This window comes from Talpa occidentalis, unplaced genomic scaffold (genome assembly GCF_014898055.3).
Source record: "Talpa occidentalis isolate TD23 unplaced genomic scaffold, MPIMG_talOcc4v2.1 talOcc4.9, whole genome shotgun sequence".
Taxonomy (NCBI): Eukaryota; Metazoa; Chordata; class Mammalia; order Eulipotyphla; family Talpidae; genus Talpa; species Talpa occidentalis.
In genome coordinates, this window is record NW_023605305.1 from 43499472 (window position 1) to 43517708 (window position 18237).

Sequence of the window (18237 nt, forward strand, 5' to 3'; positions counted from 1 at the left end):
AATAGGTTATCTGTCACCTTTTTTCAGGATTAGTAGAGTTAGTCAATTTGGGAGGGACTTGAAAATTTATTTTAAAAATATGAGGCCTTAATAATATAAAAATCTGAGTTTTAAAATTAGGTTTATAAATAAGCAGTCTTTAATAAGTAAGAAGACGCTGCATAAAGGACAGTCAACCTCCATTCAATTTGTCGTGTTTTCCCATTAATAATTACCCTTCACTATGCCTTCATGTGTAGTGGCAGGTTGCCAAGGCTGTGCAAACTTTTCCTGTGGGGAACCCCTTAAGTGTAATCTCTCAGAATAGAGACAGGATTAGGAAACACCTGGAAGTCTTGGTTTCTGCACTCGGGCCAACCATTGGAAAATCTCCAAATGATATAATTTTAGTTATTATGATTCTATCACTGTTGATTTACTATTTGCAGTATTTGATATACTTTCTCTTTAATACACTGTTCTAACCACTGGAGATCCAGCAGCAAACAAGAAATCAGGTATTTTTGCTTTGAGAGGGAAAAGGAGAAATTTTGATGAAGCTAGTAACAACATATCAGAAAGTCAGAATAGGTTCTATTTGTAATGCAGAGAAATTTCCCTTCACTTTTTTTTTTTTTTCCCCTCCAGCTGCAAACCTGAGGTAGGGTTTTCTTTCCATTCCTGCTTTTCATTTTTCCTGACTTGAGCAGTACAATTAGTTCCCAGTCAGGGCGCTCCCTGTTACTTAATGCTGATCTCTTGCCTTGCTTTTTCATGGGACTTTTCTGTTCCCTTCATCAGTGCGTTTAAAGCACTTTTTCCCCTAAAATATCTGCATACAAATAAGTCCTTTAAGAAATTTGAGGAGGGCCTCCTTGGTGGTGCAAGCAGTTGAGCGCCGCACTGTGAAGCTGTCCGCAGCCTCTGCAGCACTGGTTCGATCCCGGCGGGCAAGAATCCCACATGGCGCAACAGACCTCTCCTGTCTCGCCTGCTGCTCCCCTCACTAGTGTATTTCGTCAGTCTGCCTGTTCTGTTCCCAGCTCTGGCTCTGGTGAATCCTCTCACCCTACTGCATGTCTGGCTTGTTCCCTGGTTCTTGTATAAATAAATAAATCTTTAAAACACACACATGCACACACACACACACCCCCACATACACAAAGCGATTTGAGGAGTGCTAAAGTAAAGAAATTCTCTTTAACTTATTTTTTTTTTTTTTTTTTTTTAGAGGCATGATTTATTTATTTATTAATTTATTTGTTTGTTTATACAAGCACTGGGTACAGTCAGAAGCGCGGGAGGGTGAGAGAATTCACCAGAGCCAGAGCTGGGAGCAGAGCAGGCAGAAGGACAGAAGTACACTGCTGAGGGGAGCAGCGGGCGGCAGGAGAGGTCTGCGCGCTATTGGGACCCTCCTCTGGTGGCCGGGGAGCAGCCGGGGATCGAACCGGTGCCGCAGAGGCCACGGGCAGCTTCGCAACCCAGCGCTCAACCGGGGAGGCCCTAATTCTCTTTAACTTAATTTAGCAAAGGTTTTCTAAACTTATTTGTATCACAATCTGGTTGCACGCCACACTTACCTTAATAATATCCCTTGGCACTTAATGTCTTAATATCACATTCTAGGAACTGTTGGATTGAGCAATTTTCAAAATACCTACCAGGCTATGTCCTATAATTCTCTCTCAAAGAGAAATTTTTCAAATTCATTTCCAAATTTAAAAAACAAATCATATAACAAAAATATACCTATTCAATTATTTGCTAATTGCTGAAAGATAAGGACTGCAATGCAGCATTTTTTTCTTTTAAGATTAGCACATTTATTCAAAATATTATTGATTGAGAACAGAATTAAACAGATTAATAATAATCACTCTCACATTATGATATGCTAATAGTTTTTTAAAAAATGTAAATTGTATGAGGAAGGTGCTAAAATGATAATTGCTATAGAATTGTATAACTAAAAGAATCTAACACTATTTCGAAAACTTTGAAGATACCATGAGATAAAATACCACATTTAAAATATAAACTAGAGCTTTCATGGGAAATGAGTTGACACCATGAAATTGTGGGATTATTCCATTTTCTTCTTATTTTAAACCTTGTTGAGGAATAATTGACAAATTGTATATATTTAAAGTGAAAATTTTGTTATTTGATATACATTGTGGATTGATTATCAAGATCAAGATAATTAACACATCCATCACTGTACACAGTTAACTCTGTGTGCATGTGCGTGGGTGGTGAAAACAATTATGACCCATTTACTCTGAGTAACATTAAAGTATACAATACTGTATTATTAACTATAGTTACCATGTTTTACATTAGAGCCTTATAGCTTATACTCTTCTTAGAACTATAAATGTTACCCTTTGACCAAATCACCCCATTTGTGCTGTCTCTAGACTCTGACAAACATGATTCCATTCTGTGTTTTTATGAAATTGGCTTTTTTTATTTTGGATTCATATATAAGTGATATATACAGTATTTGTTTTTCTCTGTCTGGTTATTTTGCTTAGCATAATACCCTCAAGGTCCATCCACGTTCTCACAGTGGCAGGATTTTCTTCATTCTTATGACTGAATAATATTCCCCTGTGGGTCTGAGTGTATATATAATACACTTTTTTTCCATTATAGAATATTTACCATTTTTTTTATTTGCTGGATTAAAAACTATAATTTTTGTGATTGGCATGTCAGTTTAGTGAGTTTTCTTAAAAGTATTGTGAATATATTTTATTCTTGTTTTGAATAAAAATAAATTTGATTCAAGGGTATTTGTTTATTTGTATGTAATTGTGCTATACAACTGCTTAAAAAGACAGGAGCCTTGATAAAATCTAACCTCTCACTCTAGATGAGAATGACCTCTCTAAGGATTAGAATATCCTCTCTCACCCCTTCCTGTTCCTTAACTCTGCAGTTCCTTGCAGGGTTGCCTTCCTTGGATCCTTCATCTTTTCATTCTAGATACTCTCTCTGGGCAATTCAAATTCTCGTGGCTTCAAAATGTTATCTGTATTCCTTTGACTTTTAAAAAGTGTATCTCTAAGCAGGATGTTTCCCTTGAGCTCAAAGTGTAAGTATTAACGTGGACATGACACTTCTCTGTGCCACAAGCAACTCAATCTCAAAATATCGAAATGGAGCCTTTCATCTTTATCTTAACCCACCCTGATACCAAGTGCATAATATAGATAGACTTTCTTGTGTGTTCATTGTGTATAGACCTCTTTCCAGTATCTACAGTATTTTACTCTTCTTATTAGTTCAATGACAGCCTTCCCTTATTGTATTCTAATCTTATCAAGAGCAACATTTTCTTAAAAAATCTTTTTATTCTCTTATATAGTCATGTATATATTTTATCTTTGAAGCACAACATAGAGCCTGAGACAGAAACTTCTTGATGCATATTTGCCTTGAGTGGGTGAGTTAAAGAAAAGAGAAAGAAAAAGGTGATGTGTTGTAGTGAAGGTGTGGCCTGGCAGTCTGGAGAAATCTGTTATTCCAAGAAGATGGACCTTCAGACAAGGGAGAAGTCTCTGGAAAAAAGCAGGATCCAAGTTATACTATAAGAGTAAGTGTTCAATAGCCCATTACTAAGTGTAAGAGTTGGGTTGTGGGCCTCCCTGGTGGTGCAGTGAGTTGAGCGCAGTGCTATGAAGCTGTCCGCAGCCTCTGCAGCACCGGCTCGATTCCCGGCCAGCCAGGGAGATACCCACATGGTGAGGCAGACCTCTTCTGTCTCGCCTGCTGCTCCCCTCACCAGTGTATTTCAGTCATTCTGCCTGTTCTGCTCCCTGCTCTGTCTCTGGTGACTTCTCTCACCCTCCCGCGCCTCTGGCCTATACCCCAGTGCTTATATAAATAGATAAATCTTAAAAGAAAAAGATTCAGGTTGTAGTGAAAGGAGACAGAGACTTTGCCTCCACTGGCCTCTGTCTCCTCTGTCTAGAGTGTACTAGTAATGTCTGCTGCCTTTCGCACCAGACGGGAATTCACAGAGGACAGAAGCCCTAGCAATGTAATTTTTTTGTCTGTGGTCCTTGGCTTAATACTTAGAATATAGAAAACACCCAGTAAAAGCAGTTAGAGAAATAAATGGTATATTTAGTAAAGTCTTTTGTATGTCACTTTTCTGATATATAACATAGAAATAACAATAACTAGTACTTACTTGCATGACTGAATGGGAAAATGTAAGTGAAACAGTAATTACAATGGAAAACTATATAACAATATGTCACTATTCTCATATGTTTGCCACTCTAAGAACAGGGTTGTTCCAAAGTCTGGGAGAAAGTAGTGGCAGCAACAAGTTTTGAGGGTCTATTAAACACATTTGTTTTCACATGTTTATTTTGGAACTTTTCTCAACATTGTGAAGGAGTAAAATCTTTGTCCAGGTAAGAAAATGTAGATTTCATGACATTAAGTGGCCAATCCCAATTCAAATAATTAAAAGCAGCATTGATAGGATTGAACACTATTGCTATCTTTTGGGATCTTTTCACTGTCAGGAGCAGGAATAAAATATCCTTGGTGGTACTGGGTTGGTCAGTTCAGGCATGGGCAGTCAGATAGGAAACTAATGTTTGACCTCTTATAAGATAAAATGATCACGCTAATTGTGCAGAGACTGTTTCAGCCACAACCAAGATTTATGAAAGAAACTAATGTTAATTACTACTTAATAATGCCCTCATCATAAATCACAACTTATCTTTAAATGTTCCTATTCTTCTGAGAATCTCTTTGGGTATTAAAAAAAATACATTTTTTAAATATTAATCACTGGAAGGAAGTGGTGGTAGTGTTAAGCAGGAGTGTCAATATGTAAAGTCTCTTCCCTTGGGACCTGTGCATAATGACTAGCATATTTCCCCAACTTAAGGAGCATTATCATTCCATTTTCCTGTATGTGAGTGATTCCAATTTTGTGGATGATGATAAATTGACCTTTAATCACTCTCAATTCTTACTCCTGTCTTCTCCAGCTCATACTTGCTATCAGGTCTTTTAAGTTTTCTTCTTAACTTCATTCTTCTAAATTAACAGACTTGGCAAAGCAGCTCATAAAGCCTCCGGGAACAGAAAACCAACATGTTTAAATGTTTATTGCAGCTGGGAAATTACAGTTACATTCACTTTCAAAGATGACAGGGATGCCATATTCAAAATGTCTGAAGGGGATTTTAATGCTTTGCCTGTCTTTACTTAGGTCCAAAGGACTTAAACTTATTGAATGTCCCAGGTTAAATTGCATGATGAACTAGTCCTGTTAGCATATGGAATGGAGTCATATTAGATGGTTTACAGTCTATATACTCCTACTGTCACACATGAGGTTTTCTTGAATGATTTTATGACTAATAATTTGGCTGTACATTATATAGATCCAGAAACAATCTAATTTTTGCAGATTCTTAGAAGAGAATTAGGATTCATCTGGTAAAAGCTATCTCATACATATTTGGAATAATAAAATATGAGGACTTTATTTTGGTAATTAAAACCTTAAACAATGCATACATCATCTTCTTATAGGAGAAAATTAGTAATGAAAGTATTCAATTAGCTAAAGATGCTTATTGTACATGTTCTTTATTATTTTAATATAGTTTGAAAAGAAAAAAGTGCTTTGGGGCAGGCATAAATGTAAAGTTACATAGACTATGCAAACAATAAGAAATTAGCAACTTTTACAAAAATATTGTTGGACACATAACATGATATCTATGTGGATATATATGAAACACACATATATGTGTATATATATATTTATATACACACACTGTATATATGAAAATGGAAGCAAATAAGCAAATACTCTGGCTCAGGTCTTAAACATGAAACATATACACACAAAAGGTTTGATAAACTCTATAAAAAAGAATAAGATAATAGAATCGAAACTAAAAGGGGGTGGGATAATTGAGTAATTTAGATTGGAATGTGATTGTCATGAGAAGCACCTCTAGAAAACTTCCAATGAAGGTGGTACCTGGAGAGTGAGAATCCTGGATGCGAAGAGTTGAGAGAAGAACCTTCAAGGAGGTAGCAAACAGCAAGTGTGAAAGACTAGCAAGGGAATCTGCTAAGGCCCAGTGAGTGTGGATGGGTCACAAAATAATAACGAAGAGGTTGACAGGGTTAAATATTGTAGGAGATGAGTTGAGGAGATTGAATTTTATTACAAATGTAATAGGAAGCCTCTGAATTATTAAAAATCAGACAGTGACTACCTCAATGTTTACCATTTAAAAACTCCTCTGAGTGTGTGTGTGTGTGTGTCTGGTTTTCTATTGTATGACCACAGTTTAATTTTTTTTTTTGTGGGACCCTCGCCGGTGGCGGGGGATCAAACTGGTGCTGCAGAGGCTGCCGGCAGCCTCGCAAGCCAGCGCTCAAACGCTGCGCCACCAGGGGAGGCCCGACCACAGTTTATTTACCACCCTACACTTGATGGAACAAAATCGAGTGGGTGAGAATGGAAGAAAGAACCTAGGAAAGTATTCACATATTCCAGATCAGAGAAGACAGTATATAGACAATATTGGTAACAGTGAAAATACAAGAAAAAAGTGAATTGATAATGTCCATGGAAGGTAAAAGTGACTTTCTTCTGAAGCTTTTCAGATCTAATTGAAAGAAAATAAATCAGCAATGACTCTTATTTTCTTGATATACTCAACTAGTACCCCCAAGATAAAAAAAAAAAAAAATGAAGTAAGATAAAGGTGATTGTGATTGTTTGATTTTGATTTTGCTCAAATTATATCCAATTAGAACTATCAAGTAATCTGTGAGATATAAAGTTGGGTAATCAAAATATGGAATCTTATCTAGAGGTAGAAGTTTGGGAATTGCAAGTGAGGGAATGGTACTTAAAACCATGGAATTGATGAGATCACTTAGAACAAGAAGTGATGAGAGAAGGGTCGAGAAGTGTGAAGGAGTATCTGGACAGTCCCTGCAATGACAGGTCAGCTGGAGGCCATGATGCTGGGCAAAAAGAATGAGATGTTCTACTTTAAGGGGTGTGAGGGGACCTAGTGTGAAGTCTTGGCAGTTGTGTGATGTTTTATGAAAAGAGAACTGAATGTTCTTGAATGGCTTAAAAATACCTGTGAAGTCTAGGAAGATATAAATTGAAAAAAAAAATAAAAACTCTTTAGATTTGCTATGAGCAGGTGGAGATGGGCAGGAGCAGTTTTGTTGGAGTCGTCAGGGAAGATGCCAGATTGAATTGTTTCCTGTTGACAGGTAAGAGAAAATTGGACACACTGAATGTGGACAGCATTTGTATTTATAGAAACCAGTTTTCCTTGTTTGGGAGAAAGTGTTTAATAGTAACGTAATTAAAATCATGCTGGAGAAAGCAAAATTTATTAAACCATAGATTCCTATGATGTGCTTTAAATTCTTTTTCCATCAGGGACCCTCTTCACTCCTGTTGTCTCACATTCTCCCTCTAACAAAAAAAAAAGTTATATATCAGTATTGCCATATGTTCCTAAGTAACAGGCAGATAGAAAGATGTTTATAAAAACAAAATAAAACCCTGGAGAGACAATGTAAGCCAAAAGAAAAGGTGCAGATGGATAAGCTTACTCAGAAGAATTAGCCCTTAGCCTTTGCACAATCAATAAATGTTGACTGGCTATTGACAAGAAGGGGGACAGAAGAGCAAGAGCAGTGCATGGGGGGAGCAGCATTTCTTCCTAACAGCTGCTGTTGCCACCACCAAGCAGCTGTTCAGGTACACGCTCAGAACTTCCTGCTTCTCTTCCAACTCTCCTAGGGGGCCCAAACCCACACCCTGATGCTGCAGTCTAGGAGAGATGTCATGTGTGATTTATATTGCGTCGAGTCAGAAATTGTTAAATCATTGAGTAGGCCAGGAGAAAACTTTGCCTGTACAATGAGCAAATGAAGTTTGCTCTCTTCTCTTCCACACGCTGGACTTTGGTGATCTTCCAAGCTGCGTGGTGATGTGTAGTCCAACAGAGGCATAGCCTTTCTAGCTACAAAGAGAAGCTATATTTTAGAGATTTTTTAAGGGGGAAATTCTCTCATTTCCTCTGTGGGATTAAGTTTGGGATGATTGAGATTTTCAGGTTTGATTGTTGTAGCCTACACTCATCTGTTCATGTCGATGAAAAATACTATTCTTGATTTCCTTGCTCATGGGCAGTCTGGGAGTATCTTGCTCGTGTTTTTCTATGTCCCATGTGAAGATGCTCACACGAGATTTATAAATTAAACAAATTCCCTTTATTCAAAAAATATTAATTTATTAATTTCTCAGGGGTATCTTGGATATGGGTAAGTATATTCCATCACTATGAAATCACATATGATTTCATGTATTCTCAACATCAAATATACAGTCAATTGCATTAACAACTAATATTTGAGTGGTAAATATGGAAGTAGTGGGTTACTTCTTTCTGGCAATGGAGAAGAATGAACAGTTACGTAACATCACAGTAGAATATAGCTCCACAGGGCCTTCCTGGTACCCTAAGGGTTAGGTCTCAGCACTATCACCACAATGGCCTGAGTTTGATCCCCGGCCAGGCAGCTAACCCACATGTGGCGCGGCAGACCTCTCCTGTCTCCCTGCAGCTCCCCTTAGCTATGTATTTCAGTACTCCTGCCTGTTCTGCTCCCCACTCTGTCTCTGGTGAATCCTCTTACCCCATGCACCTCTGGCCTACACCCCAGTTCTTCTACACTAAATAAATAAATAAATAAATAAGAATATACCTCCATAGACATAACAATGTCTGTCCTTTGGGTAGTTATGTCGATTACAATATCAGAGAAAAATGATAACATTCAATATTATATATTTTTTTCATACAATCCTAAAATATTACTGGTGAGATTGGTATTTTGTAATAAACATGTTCAGAATTTCAAGATTAAATAAAGCCATTGAAAATAAATGTGCATGGCATATGCATGCAAACATTTCACCACATTAATCTGGCATTATTTGTTGGGAGGGGGCAGGAGGAGCTGGCAGGTGGTCATGGGGAAGGAGGTATGAGTGGGAGTGCTTGGGCTGAGGGCATCAGGGTTGTGAGAGGGTGAACGGTGGCAATGAGAGAGAAGAAAAAGGATGAGAGATAGAAGAGTCAAGGTAAAAAAATTGCTGATGATGAATGTCTAAATCAATAGCATTACACATAGGAATCTACTGCCAGTTCCATCCTTAAAAACAGAGTATCAAAAGGTCGGCATTGGATTTACTCAAGCAGACAGGAGAAACTCTGGCAGACATTTGCCTTCTTCAGGGTTTATGGAAGACTACTTGGAAAACTCCTTTATTCACAGTCTATAATTACTAGGTTTCATCTTTACTTATTGCTTCTGACAAATAAAAACATATGTTAACGTGCTGTAGTCTCAATACTAGTGTTCAGCACTAATGATTTAATTACTGTGGCATGCAATCTATGTACACATTTATTCTATTCATTTCCTGCATTAAGGAAATCTTCCATGACCCAGGCTTATTTGGAAAATGACAGTGAGACGCAAGAAACTAATGCAAACCAGTGAGTGTTTCATCTGGGAGAATCAGTCCATGTAGAGAACAAAAGCTGAGTGAGATGGGATTAATTTGTTCAGTGTATATTTATCGAGCATTATAATGAACACAAAGAAAGCAAACATAAATAGAGAAAGTTTTGCCATCAAGGAACTTACTCTTTAGTAGGGGGTGGAAAGGCATGAGGGTAACACACAATTAAATCAGGTATGACAGATGTTTGGAAAAGGATGAAACTGAGGTGCTATGGGAACATTCGGGCAGGACTTTTATTCTAGACTAGATGGAAGAAAAGGAGAGGAATCACAGAAAAAGCAGGAGGAGTGTGTCCCAAACTGAGGCTTGGAACAAATCAGAGTATGTTAATATTCCAGACAGAGAGTGTTGAGCAATGACCTGAAGTTGAAGAGAACAGGACTGATTCAGGGAGGCAAGATTAGTTGTTCAGGTAGCAAAGTCAACATCTGTATCGTGAGGAAGCAGTGAGGGATGGATGGAAAAGAAAGCAGGAGCAAGTCCATGAATGATCTCTGTATTTTGCTACTTGGACTTTAGGTAAAAAGCCATGCAGATCATTAGAACAAATGAAGAAGAGAGGCAGAAATTTATTTGCACTCTAAACAGATGTTTCTGGCAATACTAAGGAGAATGGATCAGAGAAGTTTTGGTCAGAGGGAGCTAAAGGGCCATTATAGAGGATAGGAAAACAGGATAGTTTCAAATAAGAAACTAACTCAAAATAACTCAGCGCCGAGGGAAAGGAAGTAGACTCAACTTTCTGAGTATTTACAGAGTGGAGTTACTCCTTGAGCTGTCACACATTGATTCCTTCATTCGTCCAAAAGTTCCCACATACCTACAATGTACCAAGTCCTATTCTGAGTATTAGAGATAAAGTGATAACAATAAATAAAGTCTTTTTGCTCATGGAATGTTAATCTAGTGGTAAGAGTGAAATCAAGCTTGGGAGCAAGGAAGAAGCTGAAGGATTTCCTCTCAGTCACAATGAGAGTGAGGTATGTGGGGAAACACCCAGCAAGAGTCTAGTAGGAAGATGGAGATCAGAGCTACAGATATTGTCATAGAGCAAAGAGCATATAAGTTGTTCTTGAAAACATGAGCTGGGATGTGAGCACTTTGGAGAGTGTTCGGAACAGGAACCATCAATGGACACAGAAAGGTGGTAAAATCCCTGACATCATCTACGAAAACCATTACATTTACTTATTTCCCCGGCATGTGCTTGGCTTTTAATAAATTCTCAAAGTAATTAGTTAGAGGAGAAAGAGGCATCCCTGGTGGTGTAAGGGGTTAAGACATAACCTATGAAGCTATCCACAGCCTCTACAGCATGAGTTTGATTCCCGGCCAGGGAGCTACCCACATGGTGCAGCAGACCTCTCCTGTCTTTCCCACTGCTCCCCTCAGCGGTGTATTTCAGTAGATCCTCCTATTCTGCTCCACACTCTGTCTCTGGTGAATCTTCTCACCCCCCACACCTCTGGCCTATACCCCAGTTCTTGTATGCATAAATAAATGAATCTTTGAAAAAATAAATAAAGTTAGAGGAGAAAATGAAAAGGAAAGAACTTTGGGCTGTAAAAGCAAATTGATATATATAGAAGGAGGGAAGATCATATAGGAAACTGAGGAAGAGCAACAAGAAAATTATTAAAATAGATAACATTATTGACTCAAGAAATCCAATGAATGAGTCTCAGGAAGGAGGAAATGATTCATAATTTTAAATGCTATAGAAATACAAAAAGACCAGGAATTAAATAATGAGATTTAATAGCAGAAACCACTGATGACCTTCATAATCTTGCTGAGAACAATTTTTTTCCATGTGAAAAGATGGATAAAAGCTACATCAGTGAATTAAAAATAAGTAGGAAGCAAGAAGGTGAAGACAGTGAGTAGAGCCAAAATGCCAAGAAAATGAGGTGTAGACGATAAGAGAGAAAAAGCAGCAGAGAGAGGCACTCAGCTCAGACAAACCTTAATTATTTGTTTTAATATAGATGAGACTTGGCTTCATTTAAGTATCAACATAAAAGACTGGATACGGGAAATATTGGAAATCATAGAGACAAAGAGAAAAGATCAATCCAAGTCCTGGAGGATTTGAGGGGGTATGGGCCCCAGGTCAGCATATTATAGGAGGGGTGTGGACAGCTCTTCCTCTTCGGTGGAGGGAAGGAGTGATGCTGTAGACTTAGGGCAAAACACAGATCTAGCTCCTTTTTATTTTATTTTTTCATTTTTATTTTCCTACACCATTATTTTTTGGACAGTATTTTATTTCTCCCTTCCCATGTAGTCCCCATAGATCTCCCCCCACCATACTTACCTTTTTATTGTTTCTATTTTCTCCTAAAGTAGTTGGGGAAGTGATGCAATGCAGGCCTTGAATCATGGTGAAGTGACATATATACTGTGTGGAGGGAATCTACTCATTGTAAAAAAACTAAAACATTTAACCTTGAAATTTTAGCAGCATCAGTTTGCACAAGCATGATTTTCTCCTTCAGTTTTCTGCAGGAGATTAGTTGAAAAATGGTGTGTGTGATGAAAAACCAGGGGATGACTGGATTGAAACTATTAGCCCTAATTGTATATTGATTAGAGTGATCGAGTCAGTTTCAATCTAAGTGGATAAAGAATAGAGTGACTGAATACTGAGAGAATCAGGAACCAATCATGCATCCAAGAACTCAAAGAGAAAGTGTTGTAGAATAAATGGGGAGATGGGTGTGTATTGGGGGAAGATGTTGGAACCCTTGAAGGAGTGGAGGGCTTGGGTAAGCAGGTGAAGGAAAAGACCTGTGAAGACAGGATATGGGAGAATTTATCTGTTTTTGTATAGGGATCTCAAAGGAACTAATTAGAGAGGGGAGAGGGCTGGGGTTGGAGGTTTTAAAAAAGGAAGTTCAGAACAGTAGCGGGGTTAAGCTCGCTGATAAAGGGAGAGGCTGGAGAAGTTTGATTCTGGCTATGACAAAAGATTGCAGGGATATGAACTATCTCAAGTTTTCTTTGGTGGTCAGAGACAGGGACAATAGACCTGCCTATCCATTCCTGCTTTCTTACTTGCTATTTCTGGTTGATTTCCAGGTTTGTCTTTGCAACATTTTGTGTACATTTTTATTTTAGATTTATCATAAGATGGTAAACCTATTCATTTATTTAACTCTTGGCAAAAAGTTCTTACTCTAGTTTTCTAAATAAACATATTGGATTAAAAATAATAAATGTGATTTCCTTTTTCCAATTTCCAAATTCATTTCAGAGAACTATTTATACACTAAAGAGGAAAGAAGTTCCTTCAAGTATTATATATATATGTATGTATGTATATCTCAAAGTAGTTGGCAGACTTCTAAAGTCTTTTAAACACTATAATTGGCTTTAATAATTGAATTTCTTCATAAAAGTTTATGGGAAAATGTTTTGTAGACTTCCAGGTAAGGATACAGGTATGGCTGAAATTCAATTAAAAATGACAAACAGAATTGAAATAGAGAAACGATGATGTCTGTGTGGAAAGCAGGAAAGGAAGACTTCCTTACGGTGATCACTTTAAGGAATGTCTAGGTAAGTATGTGTGCAAGGTCTATGGGCTCAACTGAATAAAGGAGTAAATCACTTACATTCTTGTCCTGCCACAAAACAACTGCTCTTTCCTGAAGCTTTCTGTATAACCTGCATGTTCATCTTTTATTTTTTGCTTTCAGAATAAATTCTGAAGTCCTGTTTTTTTTTTTTTTTTAAATGAACCACTTATGTTCATTGTTAGTTTCGTGTTGTTGAGATGAGATGAATCTGGCACTATTTGTATTTAAATAGATTGGAATTAGTTGTAAATGACAGACAAGCCAACCTAATAGTTTAAGTAGGATTGAAATTTATTTTTTCAAGTAAATTAATACTGAAGAGGGACCAGGATTGGCAATATGTTCTTTGATGTTACAGTTCTACATGCTATCATTTCTGTTGCTCTACCATACTTTGCCTTTAACTTTACTTCCCTCAAGTGGATGTACCATTTCTTACTTGCTGTTGATCAGAACATAACCACAAACACACACCTAGCTTCAATGTAGTCTGTGAAATGAAGCTGTGAGGACAACTAAAACCCTAGGGTTGATTTTATTTGGAAAGAAAGGGACAACTGACTTCCACTGAAACTAGCAATCTCTGCCACAGTATGCTTGATTCTTCAGTGATCAATGAGAGTGCTGTGTCTCTCTAAGTGCTATACTATAAGTGTTCCAGTAGTCCAAATCTGTGCACTAAAAATTATCCCTGAGATTCTAAAAGGAATGCAAATAAACTAATGGCAAATAAACAGGCAGATATGACTGAGTGCTGGGAGACCCTTCTTAAAGACTTGATACTGGGTTGATGTAAAATTGGAGCTGCCTAGGCCATCATACGAACAGAGCCAAAGAAGAAAACAGATCCAAGAGAAAGAAAGATTTTTTTTTTCCTTAACTTAAACCTGCACTTTCATATGAATTATCACCCAAATTTAAATTTCTTGTGTGTCTGACTGTCTGTCTGCCTGACTCTCTCTCCAGTTCTCTATTATGATTAATGGTATGGTCATAATGAGGTAATACATATTTGTCTTATGGAATGTAAACAGTAATGTTTAATTTTCAATAAATGCATGCTTCCCTCCTCTATTCTTGAAATATTTAACCTAAATGATCACCTTATAAGGATAATTGCTTAAAGGACTTAGCTTCTCCCCTAATATTTATTTATTTTATTTTTTTGCAATATACAGTAGTCCCCTGTCCCAGTTTTCTTTTCTTTATTATTTAAATTTTATTTTTATATTCCCCTTACAATTACAACCCCCTTATTTTGACCCCAAGCCCTCCTTTCCCCACCCCCCAGCCCCCACAGAGTGTCTCTGGTTCATAGTTGTTTGTTGATTTTGATATTTTTTGAGAAAGAAAGATTTGAGGACTGACAACATGTCAGTCTGGATCGAGCAGTTGCTAAACTTTGACTAAGCCTGGATATTTTGATCAAGTCAGTAAATATTTTTGTTGTTTTTTTGTTATGTAGAATGAAAAGCATATTTGAAAAAGAGAGGACTGGAGATAAGGAAATTACTAAGGGAACATACCTCTTGAAATCTATTTTACTGCCATGGATCAGTTTTGTTTAAAAAAAAAAAGAATCCAGTAGACGATGATATAGTTACTTCCTTAAGTCCTAAGAACATCAAGAAAAATAATACTTGTATCAGAATTCTCAACATCAATCTGCAATATGGAATATTAGAAGAGAACAGAGAAAATGCCTACAGCAATAAGAACAGAAGTAAGATATTTTAGGTGGATAAAAACCAAGAAATTTTGCCAGCATTTTTAATCTGTAATTACACTCAGCAACTAGCAAATACACTCAGAAATAACAATTGCTCAAACAGAATGTAAGTTTTTCTCTCTTCCTTGTAAAATATGTCAGGAGTTAGTAGTTATCTTTGTAAGTACAGTGTATTGTAACAGGGCTACTGTTGCAGTTCTATGATGTCAAACAAGGATCCAGGCTACCCTCTGTTCTTTTGTATTGTTTTCCTTAGTGCGTGCCTTCCATTCTCCAGGTTGTCTCATATTTCAAATATCTGCTTGGTTCCACCCTGTCACTTCTGCATTCCAGTTAAAGTTAGGTGCATTGTATTTGTAGAAATTTAAAGATATGTTTTAAGGAGTGTTACCTAAGTTTCACTCAACAAACACATCTTTAAATGATTAGACGTACTTGGTTGAGAGGTGGAATCTTTTATTTGGAAACTCTGCAACTTAAACAAAAAATAGTTGGGAATCTGTTCCTAAATTAGAAAAGGAGAATGGATGTCGAGGAGACAGGTCCCACACTAGCTCGTAAGCAGCAACACATCCCAAAACTCATTTTGTAAAGTCAGATGAGTTTGTGTTCTGACAAAATCAGTAATTAGATTGAGAAATAAAAAGATATAAAAACAAGGGCCTCCCTGGTGGTTCAAGGAGGTAAGAACAGCACTATCTGCAGCCTCTGCGGCACATCACCCAGCCTGCCAGGGATCTACCCACAAGGCACAACAGACCTCTCCTGTCTCAACTGCTGCTCCCCTCAGCACTGAATTTCAGTAGATCTGCCTGTTTTGCTCCCCACTCTGTCTCTGGTGAATCCTCTCACCACCCCACCACCCCTGTACCTCTGGCTTATACCCCAGTTCTTGTATGCATAAATAAATAAATTTAAAAAAATATTTCTTAAAAAGACATAAAAACAAAGAACAAATAGCAATAAAGGTCTCATTCGGGATGACAACATACTTTCAGACCTAATAGGGGTTGTTTTAGATTGCAATGGGAGAATGGTAGGAGGTCTCTGAAAATGAAAGGTTACTTGAAAGGAATTGTATAATTAAGGGAATTGGATAAAATGGAGGCATGATAATGCATGTTATTCAAGGTATAAGGAAAGACAATATGAAAGTCTACGAAAAAATTAAAACAATTAACTTTGGCGTATAAGAGAATTCATCTTTGTCCTGATGCTCCTAACTGTATTTTTATTTTTTTATTTTATTTTATTCTTTTGTGGGACCCTCGCCGGCGGCCGGGGAACAAACCGGTGCTGCAGAGGCTGCGGGCAGCCTCGCAGCCCAGCGCTCAACCACTGCACCACCAGGGGAGGCCCCTAAGCGTGTTTTTAAATGGCTCAGAAGTTATGGTATTTCACACACAGAAAAGAGAATGTAATCCTAACATTTATTCATAATAATATAATGAGGCTTAAATGGTTTTTAACTTTAGTTAACCCAAGAACAGATTGTATAAGACTTAGTGTGGTTCCAGAGCAGAATACAAATGTTAGAAAAAAAGGCAGTATAAATGTAAAATAACAGCACACAGTGGGGAAAGGAAGGGCAGAGGGATTTGGGGGAAAATGTAAGGGCATAAGAATTTAAAATATTTAACAGTCTGATACCAGAATTGAGAAGAAAAGTAGAGGTGGTTAAAGACTTGCTAAACAAAAATTTTTTTTCAACTTAGGAAATCAATCAATACTTATTTGGAATGCTTAGTTAAGAGAAATTTACATATCATTTAGTGGTTTGAAGATAACAGAAGACAGGTTACACCCAGAATGTCCAAGATTTTGATGGAAAAGTATAGAAATTATATAGGCAATCATTATTATTTTATTTATTGACACATATGTATATTGTTTAATCAGTATAAATATTATAAAAACCCAAACAGCAACCTAGGGAGAATTCATGTTTTGGTTGGGAGTTTTACAAAGCACAAATGTGCATTATGAGCTTCTGTTTAATTTAGTGAGTGCCAGGCAGAATTGCTTCAAATCTATAGTCAGTTTGCTAGAGCTTATTTTGGTTTAATTTACTCTAAAAGTTAAAAAAGCAAACAGCCTTACAATTAAAAATATTAAATAGTTACATTTAACATAAGATTAAAAAATAAGAATGTTATACAAATAGAGTTGGAAACTTGGATAAAATCATTAGTTACAATGAAGAAATTCTTTGAAAATTACTTACCAAAAAAGCACAGGGTGAAAAAAAAGATTTTTCTGAAATAAATTTCAAAATGTTTTATAAGAATTAAATTCTAAACTCAGTAAATAATTCCAGACAAAATAATTTATGAGTGAAAATTGTTATAAATTATAACAAATCAATACATAAAAATCAATCATTAAAATATTTTGTAACATTGAATGGTGTTAATAGTATTCTGTTGAGTGATATTCATTGTTAATTTAAACAGGCTGAGTGTGTACTATGTTCTGATAATAGACAATGGAAAAAACAAATGTAGTCTCTATTCCAATGTTCCTTTATTGTTGTATGAGGGAAAAAATTAAATAAGCAAGTACAAGTTACTATGATACATCCTACCAAAAAAAATTATAACTTGCTGTATATATAGAAATAATGACTTATTTATATTTGGACTGAGAAATATAGAGGAAATAAATATGGCAAGATTTCTTATATTAAAAGATGTTCAGACTGACCAGGTTAATTCATCTTTATAATCCTCATGCCATTTTTATCAACACATTATTCCAATATTATAGGTTAGGAAACTAGTCATAGAGTGGTAAATAAATTGCTTAAGGGTCATACAAATTATAAGTGACTATAATTATTTTGTATTCTGACTCCAAAATTCATACTCTCAACTCTTGTATTAAGTTTATCATTGTGTATATAACACATGATAAAAGTGACATTTTAAATTAGGTTAAGAAAGTTTTAGTAAAACAATAAAATAATTGGAATGTTATTTAAAGAAAATTAAGGTATGGTCAGATTATTTTTCTCCATAGTATATGTTAAATGAACTAAAGACATGGATATAAAACTCACATTCTGAAAACAGAGAAAATCTATAAATAGTTTTAAATATACTTTCAGCAGGGGAAAGGTATTCATATATAAGACCTTACAAATGACAAAGATAAATCAGTAGACTTGATTATTACCACTTACTTAAGATAATCTTATGCCATTAAAACTACAAAGGCATTGAAAAAATGGAGAAAGTTATGACAAATCAACAGGAAAACAAATGAATGCCATAATAGAAAAATAGAAGGTAACATGATATATCTCACAGAAGGCTACATATACA

At 36.4% G+C, this 18237-nt stretch overlaps 1 long non-coding RNA gene across 2 annotated transcripts in view; it reads left to right on the top strand.

Moving 5' to 3' along the window:
• The window catches only part of LOC129145153 (uncharacterized), a 305992-nt gene that overhangs the window by 135765 nt on the left and 151990 nt on the right, over positions 1-18237 (top strand). The window contains exon 4 of one of the 2 annotated variants that reach the window (XR_008550293.1): positions 3381-3583. The exons of the other annotated variant lie outside the window; for it this stretch is intronic. This is a non-coding gene — a long non-coding RNA (uncharacterized LOC129145153). The remainder of the gene's footprint in view (positions 1-3380; positions 3584-18237) is intronic. 2 annotated transcript variants of the gene reach the window in all.